Source organism: Delphinus delphis, chromosome 20 (assembly GCF_949987515.2).
Source record: "Delphinus delphis chromosome 20, mDelDel1.2, whole genome shotgun sequence".
Taxonomy (NCBI): Eukaryota; Metazoa; Chordata; class Mammalia; order Artiodactyla; family Delphinidae; genus Delphinus; species Delphinus delphis.
The window spans coordinates 33230847-33246716 of NC_082702.1; the positions used below are offsets into that span (position 1 = coordinate 33230847).

At 43.0% G+C, this 15870-nt stretch overlaps 1 pseudogene; it reads left to right on the top strand.

Moving 5' to 3' along the window:
* The window catches only part of LOC132416511 (small nuclear ribonucleoprotein-associated protein N pseudogene), a 240505-nt pseudogene that overhangs the window by 160081 nt on the left and 64554 nt on the right, over window positions 1–15870 (top strand).

The window sequence follows — 15870 nt, forward strand, 5'->3', positions numbered from 1 at the left end:
CCCATGCTCTGTATTTAGGAGACAGAGCATATAGACTTTGAATAGCAGCCCAAGGATGAATAGATTTATATTGTAAACCATGCTTGTTTGGTTAAAAAAAATTCTGCAACAATTTACTCTCTTACACCACAAAATCCTTCTTCATTAATAATAGACTTCATTATTTAAATTTACTGCTGTAGATTTCAAATATCAGGCCGCTGGTAAATTATTAGCCAGTCTCTAAGTAATAAGAACTAATATTTATTAATGAGAGTTTAAAATATGTAAACCATATAATTTCTTAATCTAATCCCAATGCAATGAAATAATTAATACACATGAGTCCACACCACTGTGATCATATTCGCACATTCCGCTTCCTTGGTTCCCTCTTTATTATTACAAAATAATTGATGTTTGTCATATGGAATATAATGAAATTGATGGTGACCCTGCCTGCCAGTGAAAAACGTATATTTCACTTTTTTACCTGTTGTCCTTCCCCCCCCCGCATATCTTCCAACATTGATTAATGAAATGCCATGTAGAATGGCATTATAGATTTGTCATTTAGCCAAATATTATGTAAGGTAATAAGTACAACACTGTTGCTCATTCTTTCTTTTTTCTTTACCCTTTATTCAACTATGGTTTAAAGTGTAAAATGGGCTTACTGCACATGGAACCTAAAGTTGGGATATAAAAACTTCTGATAGAATTATGATTCATTTTTTTATATGGGGAAATATTTTAAATGTGTAAAAATAAATATATGCTCTTTGATTTCAACATTGAGCTGTATCTGCTTATAGCATAAGATTCGTGTGTACATTCCACTGCTTTGGCTTGTGTAACTCTATGAAAGAATTTTGCTTTCATGTAACAGGGACATCTATTCATGTACTGGGTGAATTATAAACTACTTCAAACACCCTTGGAGGGAGGGGGCGTGGGCTATATTATGCTCACATTCCTGCCAGTGATATAAATGTTCTCTTTTTTGATGGAGGCTGGCCATGAGAAAATTTGTTTCACACGACAACATTACATACCATATTTAGATTTGTAGCCATAATCTTGTCGAGAGTTGATTATCACATGATTGGAGCAGTAAAAAAAATGAATTGGGGTTTAAACTTTTATGAGAAAGCACTTACATTGTGGAATAAGACTTCTAAATGGAGTGAAGGCATTAAACAGACCTTGTATTAGGCTCTGAAATTAATGGATCACTGTATAACTTTCTAGTTTTCATAGCCTGATAAGATTAATGCTTGCTTATATAGCAAATTCAATGGCTCATTTAATTTCATATGAATGTTTAAAGTTAAATTGCTTTTGGATTAAGTCTTAATTCATTATTCATTTTAACATCTGAAAGAACTTTCATTTTTCTTTCATTTTATTTAATCAGGTGCATCATCATTAAGTAAAGCCTAAGGACGTAGATAGCTAAAAATAATGTGAAAAGGAAATTTATTAATTTACATTGAAAAGGGACTTAATTGTTATAAAATTTATTCAGTACTATACCATGCTTACGTATGGTACTATTTCAGAGACGAGATATTTATAGGCTTTTTGTCGTATTTTAAAACACCAAATTGAAAAGCTGCCTATTTGGCCACCTAAATGTTCCATGTGTACTCCTTGAGCAAAGATTACAATTGACCTTTATTTATACATTTTTCATTTATTCTCATAGTCAACAAACATTTATTCAGAACCTACACTCTATAGGCACCGACCAAGCACTGTGGAGTATTCACTGTTGAAAACCACTCCATGACTGACCTGTAAGAATCAACAAGTCTTATAGAAGGGAACTTCACTTCAGAGGGCTATGATGTTCTCATCTGTACCATGAGGGGGTTCTATTCAAGATCTCTAAGGTCCTCCTCAGTTCTTGTCTTCTGTGATCCCATGGCTATATCATCCTTTGGGGTATGGGCAGAAAAGGAAAAATGAAAGTAATGAATCTTCAAATTTATACTATTGGTCACTAATATAATATCAATCATAACCATAACTACAACTATAATTATTAGTTTGAATATTCCTTTGAAATATATCCATTCTATCATTTCATGTTGGCCAGGTAACCATTATTATCTCCAGTTTGGAAAACAGTTGTGATAAACATTTATTGAACATGTACTGTATTTCTAGGACTTTGCCAAGTCCTATGAGGCATGGATATGTTGGGCTGTCTTGGTCACTGCTCTGTCTATATGGCCTGTAACAGCGCTTGGCATGTGGTAGCTGATCAATAAATATTGTGCATTCCTCCTCAGGCACTGCCAGGTAATTCTTAAGAACAGGCCAGGGCTTCCCTGGTGGTGCAGTGGTTAAGAATCTGCCTGCCAATGCAGGGAACACGGGTTCGAGCCCTGGTCCGGGAAGATCCCACATGCTGCGCAGCAGCTAAGCCCGTGCACCACAACTACTGAGCCTGCGCTCTAGAGCCCGCGAGCCAAAACTACTTAAGCCCGCGTGCTGTAGAGCCCGTGCTCACAAACAAAAGAAGCCACCGCAATGAGAAGCCCGTGAACCACAACGAAGAGTAGCCCCCCCCTCACTGCAACTAGAGAAAGCCCGCGTGCAGCAACGAAGACCCAACACAGCCAAAAATAAGTAAATAAAATAAATAGGGCTTCCCTGGTGGCGCAGTGGTTGAGAGTCCGCCTGCCGATGCAGAGGACACGGGTTCGTGCCCCGGTCCGGGAAGATCCCACATGCCACGGAGCGGCTGGGCCCGTGAGCCATGGCTGCTGAGCCTGTGCGTCCGGAGCCTACGCTCCGCAGCGGGAGAGGCCACAACAGTGAGAGGCCCGCGTACCGCAAAATAAATAAATAAATAAATTTATTAAAAAAAAAAAAAACAGGCCAGTGTGGGAAACATTAATGTAACTCGGAAGTTCTTAAAAACGTGATCCCCTGTAGCATGAGCATCACTTGGGAACTCGCTTTAAAATGTATATTTTCTGATTCTCTCCAGATCTGCTAAATCAGAAACCCTTTGGTGGGGCCCTGTAATCTGTATTTCAACAAGGTCTCCAGGTGTGCATTAACATTTGAGAATCACTGATAAAAGGAGTCAGCTTAGTGTTGGGTCCTAAGGAGATGGGAGCATGTCCCATGCTCACCTGGTCTGAGATCTGAAGGGTCTAAAGGAAAGCAAACCAGCTTCTAGTCTTGACAGTGGGAAGTGAGGGTGTGGGTGGGAACAAAGAGGCTGAACCAGAAAAAGAGCTGTGAGCCTGCCTGGACTCTACTCCCGACTGGGCAGGGGAAGTATCTGCGGCACCATCCACAGGCGCTGCAAAGCAAATGTGTTCACGTCTGTGGTGAAATTGAGTGTAGAGAGAGGATGCTGATTTAGCAATGGGTTTAACCAATGGAAAGGATTATTTAGAAGCTGGGTAGAGCCAAGGTATGGATGTGGAAATCAGCTAGGAAGTCGGTAATGGAGTAGCAAGGCTCGCATTTTCCTGATACCATTTTATTTTATTATTATTATTTTTTGCAGTACGCGGGCCTCTCACTGTTGTGGCCTCTCCCGTTGCAGAGCACAGGCTCTAGACGCGCAGGCTCAGCGGCCATGGCTCACGGGCCCAGCCACTCCGCGGCATGTGGGATCCTCCCGGACCGGGGCACGAACCCGTGTCCCCTGCATCGGCAGGCGGACTGTCAACCACTGCGCCATCAGGGAAGCCCCCTTTTTTTTTTAACATAAAAAAAAGGGTTTTGTGATGTTTCCTATGAGAATTTAAGAATTCTAAAGCCCTTGCTTTTTCCACATAAGGAGTGCCACATGTGAGATTTTTTCACCCTCAGGTATGTTGGCTTAGAGTAACATATTAGATAATGAATTATTCAGGGTGTTTCCTAGCTTGGAGGAGAGACGCACCTGTCTGAGACGCTTACAGACTTGATTAGATAACATTTGTCAGCTGCATCAGCCGGAGGTAACTCCTGACGCAAATTGTATTTCCCTGTAGGTAGTGGAACCAAGCAATGTTCCAGATTTCATGGGATTGCTGAAGAGGCTTGCAGGAGTGTCATGCCTAAGAGGCTGCATTGCATTTGTCAAGATAATCAGACTATTTGCAATCACTATTTTCTGCCCTCTTTTTTCAGAGTTCCTAGATGGGAATATAAAACAACCGAGAAGAGGTGACACATTTATGTGCTATAAATAGATCGTTTCCAGTCAAAATGGAATAGATCCATATTTTTCTTGATAAATTCCTATCAGTGATTTCTTTTCTGTTTTTTTAAATTCCTGTCTGTCGTTGAGTGAAATAAATTAACTTGTGAATACATAATGAGCCGTGTTTATGCTGCCAAAATTTTGTGTTTATACACCAAACTACTTATCCTATACACAGGAGATTTTCTATTTTGCTGAAAATACCTTTTCTTTTCTTTCTTTTTAAAAAAAATTTTATTTATTTATTTTTATTTTTGGCTGGTTGGGTCTTCCTTGCTGCACGCGAGCTTTCTCTAGTTGGAGTGAGTGGGGGCTACTCTTCGTTGCGGTGCGCGGGCTTCTCATTGCGGTGGCTTCTCTTGTTGCAGAGCATGGGCTCTAGGCATGCGGGCTTCAGTTGTTGTGGCACACAGGCTCAGTAGTTGTGGCTCACGGGCTCTAGAGTGCAGGCTCGGTAGTTGTGGTGCACGGGCTTAGTTGCTCCGTGGCATGTGGGATCTTCCCGGACCAGGGCTTGAACCAGTGTCCCCTGTGTTGGCAGGCGGATTCTTATCCACTGCGCCACGAGGGAAGTCCCAAAATACCTTTTCTTTTAGCTTCTGGAAAGCTCTCTTTGGGCTTGTTTTTAAAATATATCTCCCAGAAAAGCACAATATTATTTCTCATGTTGGAGTAGGCATATCTGTGGTTCTGCTCTCAGCACAGTCAAGAGAAGGTTGAGCTTAAATCACCGTGTGTGAGGAAGTATTTGAGAAACAGTGTGATTGCATTCAGATCCAGCTCCCTCACCAGCCAGTTCTGGGAGACTTTAGGGACGGTACATGGCCTTCCTCAGATGGTGCTGGTGGCTGCCTAAAACAGATGTTTAGTATTAAATGGAATAATGTATGCAGTGTTTTTGCTCAGTGTTAATAAGCTCTCTATAAATGTTAGTTTAAATTTTTGATCAAAGATAGCAAGACAGGGTGAAAAGAGCACGACGGGAAACTGGGTCTAAAATTCATGTACAGGCAGACCTCGGAGAGACTGTGGGTTTGGTTCCAGACCACTGCAATAAAGCAAACATCACAGTAAAATGAGTCCCACGAATTTTTTGGTTTCCCCGTGCATATAAAAGCTCTGTTTACACTATACTGTAGTCCATGAAGTGTGCAATAGCATTATATCTTAAAAAAACACAATGTACATACCTTAGTTAAAAAATACTTTATGGTTAAAAAATGCTAACCATCATCTGAGCCTTCAGTGAATAGTGATATCTTTTTGTAATAGCGACATCAAAGATCACTGATCACAGATCACTGTAACAAATATGATAATAATGAAAGTTTGAAGTATTGTGAGAATTACCAAAATGTGACACAGAGACATGAAGTGAGCAAATGATGTTGGAAAAATGGCGCCAATAGAATTGCTAGAAGCAGGGTTGCCACAGACCTTCAATTTGTAAAAAACATAATCTCTGCAAAGCATGATAAAACAAGGTATGCCTGTAGTTTCTTGTTAGTCCACAGTTTTCTTATCAATGCCAAGAAGAGTTTGAATTCAGTGGTTTCTAAGAGCTGTTGCAATCATGGAACCTTAGGAGTCTATTAAAATGACCTCAGACCTATTTTGAGAAGAGAGAGATGTGGAACTAGCTAGCTACCCTTCTCTCCCTTACCTTCATTTTTTTTTTTACCCCCACTCCCCCTCTTTATCCTCATATTAAATGTCTCTGCTTGTCTCCTTAACATATCACCCCAGCATTTGCCGTGTTAGAGAGAAGGGTCAATTGAGAAAATGGACTTTCTTCCTAAGAGAACTTATTCAGCAGCCCTTTGTTACCAAGGTACATATCTCCATATTGTGCCTGGAACCCCTTCACTGACAGCCTTTAGGAAGGCGGCAGCCACATGGTTCTGTGAAGTCAGGTCAGGACATCCGGGTTTGCATGAGGGCTGAATGATAAGGGAACGGTTGATTCGGTTTGGAACTTCAAGTGGGGTTCCAAGTCAGTTTTGGCTGCCATGCAAAGGATAAACATTAGATCTCCACCATCATGAGAACATGGACAAAACTTCTCTGTCGTTCAGTCGTATCTCAATATTAAGCTATTGACTGGAGTATCATGTCTGAGTGAGTGATTTGTAAACAAAATACATGAACAACCACAGGTGGCTCGCTAAATCAACTACCAGATTTGTGAAACTATTAAAAAATAGGCAGTAGAAAGAAAATTAACTGGCTTTGAAAGATGATTATGTTGTATCACTTGATGGTAGCAAGTTAAATAGCATGTACCACTTTGTCAATAAGAATGTGTCTGAATGTGGGACTGCAAGCCGAAAAGGCATTAGGTGTTATCTCTAACTGTTGAGACTTTGAACAGATTCGTTGCTATTCTTTTAGTATATAAGCTTCTAACTTTAAAAAGATGTTAACAGTTTTGACAAAGACAAAATCAGAGGCTGTTAGTTTGCAACCTTGGGAGTTATTTGGGTGTCCCTAGACGAAGGACAGGGAGAGACCAAAGAGGCAGGCCACTCCAGGTTGGTAGGTGGCAGGTTTATTAAGAAAGGGAACCTACATACGGCTTGTCTTAGGCAGCTGCAGACAAGCAGATCTTTGCACCTGTCCGCTAAAGTGTTAAAGTTTACATAGAGGCCTTAACGGGGATCTGTTACATATACCATACAGGGGGTCTCAATCCCGCCTTACTATCTCAAGGCTGTGTCCTTGGGCAGCTTCCAGTGTGGGGAAGGCAAGCAGAGTTCTCAATCCAAGGACAGGGGAGGGGGTAAGAGCCTCTGATTGCCTGGGTCCAGCTTGTGGGTCAGCTGGCAGTCACGTCCTCTCAATGACCCCCTCCAACACTTTACCCCTCATTATGGGCTCTTACAATCTCATGTGTCCCCCTCGTCTGCAATGTGCCCTGACCAGCAAGAGGTTTCGTTAGCATGGAGGTGGCTTGTTTGGCAGCTGTCTGGCTGCACTGGAGGCAGATGCAGCAACAATATAGGCACATGTAAGAGAAAACACTGATGAAGACAAGGATTCCCAAAATCAGTGACGATTTTTTTTTTTATCAAGAGCCCCATAATCCAAGTCAGTGATTTATTAAGTCCCCTGGACTGGGCGTTAGGTCACTCAGGGCATTTATTTGTGTTTTTATGTGATTTAATAAAGGTGGTATATACATTAGCAGACTCATGAGGTATGAGCACACAATATTCTGTTTGGATAATTGCATAGGTGCCCCCTTGTGAGGCAGTAATAATGTCTAAGTCCATCCTCTTTTGGAGGACAGCATTTCTCGTTAGAGACATTTCAGTGTTCAGTAAGGACAGGCTTCGTTGGCTATCGTTGAACGCTTCCTGAGTGAATTTAGTAAGGGCTTCTGTGTGTGCTGTAACATCCTCCAGCTCAATGGAGGGAATAAAGAGGGAAGCCAAATGATCGTACCAGTGAAAAACAAAATGTGCCCCTCTGGCCTTGAGGAGAGGGAAGATGGCAGTTTTTGCTGTGGGTAGATTTTCTCCCGTGCCCGGGGAAAACCCTGGGTGCAGCAGCCCAACCACCCAGGTGGAAGCCACGGCCAAAGATGTGTGCTGCGTGACATTGAGTCCCATTCAGGGTTACCTGGTATACCTGGGAGGTGTGACCAGTCACTGTCAGTCATTATCCTTTAATATGACGGAATCACTACACAGCTCCAGTGATACCCATCTCATATTCTTGGTACAATTGAGTTGGTTCTCTTTAGAGTGATTTCTCTGTTTCTGACGTAGGGCTGCCTGGGTGTTCAAATGTCCATATCCTGTGGTAAACCCATAAGTCCATTCCAAATCTGAGCATAGCCACCCATAGCTCTAATAGTGGTATTTCTGGGACCTTTCTGGTCAGTAGTCTGATGGACTGCCTGTTGTAGTTTGATTGGCAGAAAAAGAATACCATACCCCACGTTACTGATGATGTGTGCCACAGGCCAGGTTTTTGAATCAGTTGAATTAAGCGTCCTAGTTGTAGCTTGTTCTTCCTTAGCGTACTGCTTTAGGGCTTTCCAGTCCCCTTCCTGGAGCGGTGATCCCTACCGTGGCAATCCTGATGAGCTAGAGAGGGGAGGCTGCCCACATACCCAACAATTGGATTGATTTCTTTGCTGGGCATTCTTTGCAGGCCCACCGTAGAAAGGAAAGGTCCATCCTGTGACCGGACACCATAGGAAAAGCAGAAGTCTAAGGTCAAAAAAGACATTATTTAGTAGGAACTTGTATGGGGAGGTCTTCCCTTCTATAAGAATTACACTTGTGGCCTAATCCTTAGATGTTAATGTGGCTGCAGCTTTAGGAACCTGACCTGGTTGTGCAAACCATACATGTTGGCCGGCCTGGGAGGGAGGGGGGAGGCAGCACCGTCAGGTATGAAGAGGTGGAGTGGGGGCAGGGTATTCCAGACCAGGTCCTTTACTTTCTCTCCTCTTTAAATGGCATACATTCCATTCCAGGTAGAGCGTATTTCAGCAGGCTTATCTTGCAGCAGGACAATGGGATCCCACTGGGTGTGAAGTAACTCATTGGTTTTGTGGGATGTCCCATGGCAAATTCCAGTAGGTAACTCCTTTCCCAGATGTCAAAGGGCTTGGTGTTCTCAGCAGCATAGCTCATTGATCCATGGTGAAAGTTGGGGCAATGGCTGTTTCCTGTGATTTCTGTAATTTTATGATATTGGGCGCCTTGGTAGGGGTCCCCAGTCTGGCCTATGGGGCACTAGGCCCTACTGGTTGGTCATTCAAATGTATTAAAGCCTGGGACAGTACTTTAGCTCACCCGGCCAAGGTGGTTTTGCCTGTTAGTAATTTAATGTGGTTTTAATATTCCATTTTTCCTTTCTACCAAGCTTGCTGCTTGTGGGTTAGAGGGGCGATGGAACCTACATTCAATATCGTGTTCTTTGCCCAGTCTTGGACCTTTGAAATGTGACCCCAATCACTGTCTATTCAATGAGTGTGTCCATACATGGTACTCAGTTTCCCTCATTCCCTAACGGTGGCAGCCTGGTTTGCATGGGGAAAGGTTGGGTTAGGCCAGAGGCAGTGACCACATACACCAAGGCATATTTAGAACACTCACTTGCAGGGAGGGGGCCAAGATAATCAATTTGCCCATCCCTCACCTGTTGGGAACTCCAGTAGATGGCCCCAGATTCCTTTGGCAATTATTGAGAATGCACAGAACATGCTGTTACTGCATTAGTCAAGTCACTGTATTCAAGGGCAAGCTGGCATCCTTGGTAATACATCATTCCATCGAGGCACTGTGGTGGCCTCCTTTCTATGCACTTCTTCTGCTGTATCTACTGAAGGGTCAGTTGCTAGGGCTTATATCTGGGCTAAGGCATCAGCTTCCTGATTTCCAGGAGGTGTCAGTGCCTTATGAGCTGGGATGTGGAAGACAGTGAGGACTACCTCAGGCTCTTGCAGGTGAGCCCAAATGTCCTTCCATGAATCCTAACCCATAAGGGCTTATTCATGACCATCCAACCCCCAACCTCCCACTGTCCAAGCCACAGGGTTCATCCTTTAGAACAGCCCAACTGTCAGTGCAAAGGATTGACAGCCAGGGCTTGTATGTGGTCATCAGCCAAACCACTATGAGCTCAGCACATTGGCTGCTGCTCTTTGCTGCTGTTTCCATCTAGATGGTGTCATTATTGGGCCGAATAGTGACTGAAGTCCATGTGAACAGATGCCTCGGCTAGATCCATCTATATACCAGGCATCAATGGGAATTCCCCCCATCTTCTCTTTGCAGGCTGCAGGGGCTGTCATAGGAGCAGAAGTGGAAACATCTGGAGGACGATGTATTCTACACGCCTAACAGCACCAGCATTTTTAGAGGCAGTAGGCTGGTGGACAGGGTGCTCCTCTGCTGCAGATAGCACGCCACTTAATCACAGTGGGGTTTTGAGCCATGGCAGAGGTGGATCGATGGATAGGAAGGGAGTTCTTACCGTGACATGCTGCTCCTTCATGAGAGGCTCTCCCTGGAGGAGTGCTGTGTACCCTGTAGGAGCTGTTGTTCTATGGGGGTGTATCAGGTTCCTGCCCCCTTCCAGAGCTGGGACCAAAACCCTAGGGGCACTCTCTCCTTTTTATTTTCTCTGCCATAGTGCCCAATGCATACCTTCCAGAGTCACAGACACATCTAACTCAAATGGTATCCCTGCTTCGGAGATGTCCACAACTTTAATCTGCTTTGCTAGTATTTTTGCCTCTCAAAGGTGGCTTGCTGCTCTGATCTCCAGGCCGTTATGTGCTCTTTCTTTACCAGGTAGTATAAGGGATGGAGGCACTGTGCCAGGTGGGGAATAAAAGTCCTCCAAGACCTCAAAATCCCTACAAAGACTTGTATATCTTTCATGTTCCTAGGGATTGGGTAGGCTTTCATCTTATCAGTCACAGGTTCTGGGACAACACATGTCTTAATCTGACCAAACGACTCCCCAAAACTTCACTGCAGTGCTTGGGCCTTGAATTTTCTGTGGGTTCACTGCCCATCCTCTCCCTTACAGTTGTTCCAGAAAAGCCTGCAGTGTCCTACAGTAGAGGCAAGTGTTCATGTTTTAACATTGTATCATCAGTGTAACGTGTTCATTTTATTGAGTTAAGGAAGGAGAACAGGAGCAGTTCTCAAGGTACAATCCCATGACATAAAAGGGGGTTGTGCAGGTAACCTTGGGGAAGAACTCGAAAGGTCCGTTCTTGTACTTCTCACATGAAGACAAATTGGTCTGTGACTCAGCAGCCAGGGGTTTGCTGAAAAAGGCATTTGCTAAGCCCAGCACAGCATGGTACACTCCTAGGACCAAGGCCAAGGTGTCTAAGATGGTGACAGTGATGGGCACAGCCACATGGATGGGGGACAGTACCTTGTTGAACTCTCAGTGGCCCACTCTCATGATGGGCTGAGCCATCTGGCTTTTTTATTGGCCATACTGGGCCAATAGTTAACTTGGGATTTCCCCCACATATGCCTTTGTCCCAAAGCCCGTTTCTTCAGTTTTCTGGCCAGCTTGCCAATTACTAGTTTGCAGACTTAGGAGCTTCCTGGCTGTAATCTGAAACTGGCCCCCGTACTTGGAGGGCAGGGAGAGATGGAAGAAAGAGGCAAACCACTTTAGATTGGTGGCAGGTTTAATAAGTAAGGGAACTTACATACTAGGCTTGTTTTGGGCGGTGCAAGGTGAGTAGATCTCTGTACCTGCCCGACAGAATCTTAAACTTTATAAAGAGGCCTTAACGGGGCTCAGTCATGTATACAGTCCAGCTGGTCTCAACAATACATTACTATCTCAAGCTGTGTCCTAGGGCAGCTTCCAGCACGCGGAAGGCAAGTGGAGGACACATTCCAAGGGCAGGGGAGGGGTGAGGAGCCCAGGTCCAGCTTGCGGGTCCACTTGCCGTCACATCCTCTCAATAACCTCTGCTAACAGAGGCCCTGAACCTCTACTAGTCAAGGAAATGATTCTATGGACAAATCTGCACCAGGTAAAAGGATGGAGAGGGTGGTTGTGTTTTTCAGCCAGAAGTTGCCCTGTGATTGAGCTGACTCTCTTTCCCAGTTCCCTTACCCTGGGCGCCTTGCTCAGCCGCCTGACCCCATTTTTATTCCACGTGGTTGTAACTGAGTTACCGAGTGGTCGACTCGGCTTTAAACTTTGAAAGTGAGTCAAGGAGAGAATTAAGTAGCAATTCTAAGAGATAAAAACATTAAGAAATATTGCCTCAGACTAAAAAATTGCCCCCAGATTTTTCTCAAGTGCAGCGGAAATGAAAGCAGAAAATTGCTCTGTGCCATTTCTGGGGCCTACTGCTATTAGAGACAGATGATAAACCTCACCAAATTGGCCCACCACGCAACGCGCTGGAGCAGATAGATGTAGCTTGCCCTTTTTAAACAGAGCTAACATGGCAACAAGCTGATTGCAGCTAAATCAAACCCTGTCACCGAGCTCTCTTTCTGGAGGCCACCAGTTGAAAGGAGTAAATATAAATATGTATGTGCACGCTGCTCATGAATGCCGCCTTTACTTAGATCCCTGCAAAGAGGGGCAAAAAAGAACGAAGCAGCTTAAACTTCCTCCCTCCTGCTTCATCGATTGGCATGTGGTCTCAAATTAACCCTGATTTTGAGGCAGATTTGGGGTTTCAGAATCTCCCTGTAGGGTCCATTGTGCCCTCGGAATCAAACCTGAGTTTTAACCTTAGCTCCAGTGTTTATTAGCTGAGTAATCTGTTACCTTTCCCTGCTTCTTAGCTTGAGGGATAAGATTTATTATATTTTTTTTGTGTTACTTCCCCTCCCATTCCTGCAAACGGAATGAGCTTTTTGCTTGTTTTATTTTGGTTTTGGCAGTTGGATCGCCATTGCTAAATGTGAGAAATAGACTGAGAGAGGGAGAACGAAGGAGACTTGAGAGAGAAAAATGGGAGAGCATAATAAAAAGCCTAAGTAAAGTGGAATAATAAAGAGATGAAAGAAAAGGAGAAAGAGGAGAATTACAGGGACTGGTGAGTTTGGGAAAGTCCCATGAAGAGGGGCTGGAGTGGGCACAAAATCCCTGAGAATAGAAGATTGGTGGTGGGAATTTTGAGAGGTGACTGTAAATTAGGAATTTGATCCCTTTAAATATATTATTTAGGAGATGCATGTAAAGAATGGATTCCCTTTGTAATTCCCGAGTTTAGTTTTATGGCTAGATGGCACAGACGCTGGACCACAGAGACCATAGTTTATATTCAGCTTATACAAACACTAATTTATTTTGATTTCATAGTGTTAAAAAATAGGTGTAGGTATTTCAATTTTATATTTGATAACTCTGAGCATTATATATAAATTATTAGATGAGATTATTAGGTAAGGGAATCAGGTTTCAAATCCAGGTCTGTCTAAATACCAGTCCCTACTCTTTTCCATATCATGCTTCCAAGCCACCTGAATTCCAAATGAAGGTATATGGCAGAAATAAATGACTGTTTTTGTCTTTTTTTTGGTATGTGGGCCTCTCACTGTTGTGGCCTCTCCCGTTGCGGAGCACAAGCTCCGGACGCGCAGGCTCAGCGGCCATGGCTCACGGGCCTAGCCGCTCCGCAGCATGTGGGATCTTCCCGGACCGGGGCACGAACCCGCATCCCCTGCATCGGCAGGCGGACTCTCAACCACTGCGCCACCAGGGAAGCCCCATAAATGACTGTTTTAAGTAACAGGAATTGTTTCATGAGGAAGCTTTTTGCCTTGTTAAATAGTGGAGGGCAAATGTTCAGCTGTTGGCCATAACTGGGTCAGCTATTGATCACTACACATGTTCGTTCAATCAGCAAATATTTGTTGTATGTGACACACACTGTAAGGAGCTGGGAAACAAATATAAATAAAAAAGAGATGTGATCTCTGTTCTCATGGAGCTTATGGCTCTAGTGGGGAGACAGGCATTCATCTACTAATAAATTCATAAGTACATATAGACCAAGTTATTTGAAAGAAAGGAATATGGTTTTCTGAGAGCCTGTACTGAAGTAACCTGAGATTGGGGGTCAGAGAAAGACATGAGGATGTGCATGCAAACTTTTTCAATCTGTAATGCTGCTGTGTCTCTTTTGTTCAAAATACCTATTGACTCTCTACTTTGTTTACTGTATTCAGTGCCTAGAATAATGCCTGGTAAAGTCTCTGCGTTGTATAACTCGCATTCTGATAGAGGAGATGGACAATAAACAGAGAAAACCAATATATGATGTATTTTCAGCTGGTGATAAGGGAGATGAAGGAATATAAGGCGGAGTGAGGAGGAAGAGTAACCAACGGTGTTATTTTCAGTAGGATGTGGGATAACACATCTGAAGGAGAGACAGGAATGAAGGCTGGGACTGAACCATGCAACACAGGGGAGAACAACATTTCACATCAAAGGAACATAAAGGAAAGCACCCAAGACAGGTATATTCTTAGTGTGCACAAGTAACAAAGGAAGCAAGGAAGAAGGGGCAGTTTGAAAGAAAGCTATAGAAAACACAGCAGGAGAGATGATCAAGGGCCCTTTTGCAGTCCTTGGTAAAGGTTTTGGATCTTAATATGATGGGAAATATTTGGGTGCTTTTGAGCAAGGGAGTTACTTGGTCTAATACACATACATATATGTGTATGTGTCTATATATGTTTATACACACATATCTGTATGCGTGTCTATATATATCAGTACATGCACATATCTTAGATGTATCTCCTAGGAATAACGGTGACTGTTTCCATCACTGGGCACACTCCATCAATAGGCATAAATCAAAATGTCTTAGATCAAATTAGTACCCCTACGGCATAATGTAAATGATAAAGAGAAGGGATCTCATTTTGTCACTTTCCTTTCAAATATCAAGTTGTGTATCAAATTGTGTTAAAAAAAAAACATTTTTGTCAACCACAGGTGCAGATGGGAAGAGTGAGTGACTATATACCAATAAATATGTGAAAAAGATACCCAACATTACCAATCAGGGAAATGCAAATCAAAACCACAACGAGGCATCACCTCACACCTGTCAGGATGACCACCATAAAAAGACCATAAATAACAAGTGTTGGTGAGGATATGGAGAAATTAGAACCCTGTGCACTGTTGGTGGGAATGCAAAATGGTGCAGCCACCATGTAAAACAGTATAGAGACCGCCCCCCAAAAATGAGTTTTTTAAGGAACCTCCACACTGTTCTCCACAGTGGCTGCATCAATCCACATTCCCACCAACAGTGTAAGAGTGTTCCCCCTCCTCCACACCCTTTCCAGCATTTATTGTTTCTAGATTTTTTGATGATGGCCATTCTGATTATGGCGTGAGATGACATCTCATCGTAGCCCTGATCTACATTTCCCTAACGATCAATGATCCTGAGAATTCCTTCATGTGTTTGTTGGCAATCTGTATATCTTCTTTGGAGAAATGTCTGTTTAGGTCATCTGCCCATTTTTGGATTGGGTTGTTTGTTTTTTTGTTATTGAGCTTCATGAGCTGCTTGTAAATTTTGGAGATTAATCCTTTGTCAGTTGCTTCATTTGCAAATATTTACTCCCATTCTGAGGGTTGTCTTTTGGTCTTGTTTATGGTTTCCTTTGCTGTGCAAAAGCTTTTAAGTTTCATTAGGTCCCATTTGTTTATTTTTGTTTTTATTTCCATTTCTCTAGGAGGCGGGTCAAAAAGGATCTTGCTGTGATTTATGTCATAGAGCGTTCTGCCTATGTTTTCCTCTAAGAGTTTGATAGTGTCTGGCCTTACATTTAGGTCTTTAATCCATTTTGAGTTTATTTTTGTGTATGGTGTTAGGGAGTGTTCTAATTTCATACTTTTATAGGTACCTGTCCATTTTTCCCAGCACCACTTATTGAAGAGGCTGTCTTTTCTCCACTGTATATTCTTGCCTCCTTTATCAAAGATAAGGTGACCATATGTGCTTGGGTTTATCTCTGGGCTTTCTGTCCTGTTCCATTGATCTCTATTTCTGTTTTTGTGCCAGTACCATACTGTCTTGATTACTGTAGCTTTGTAGTATAGTCTGAAGTCAGGGAGCCTGATTCCTTCAGCTCCATTTTTCGTTCGCAAGATTGCTTTGAATATTACCCAGCCATAAAAAGAAACGAAAC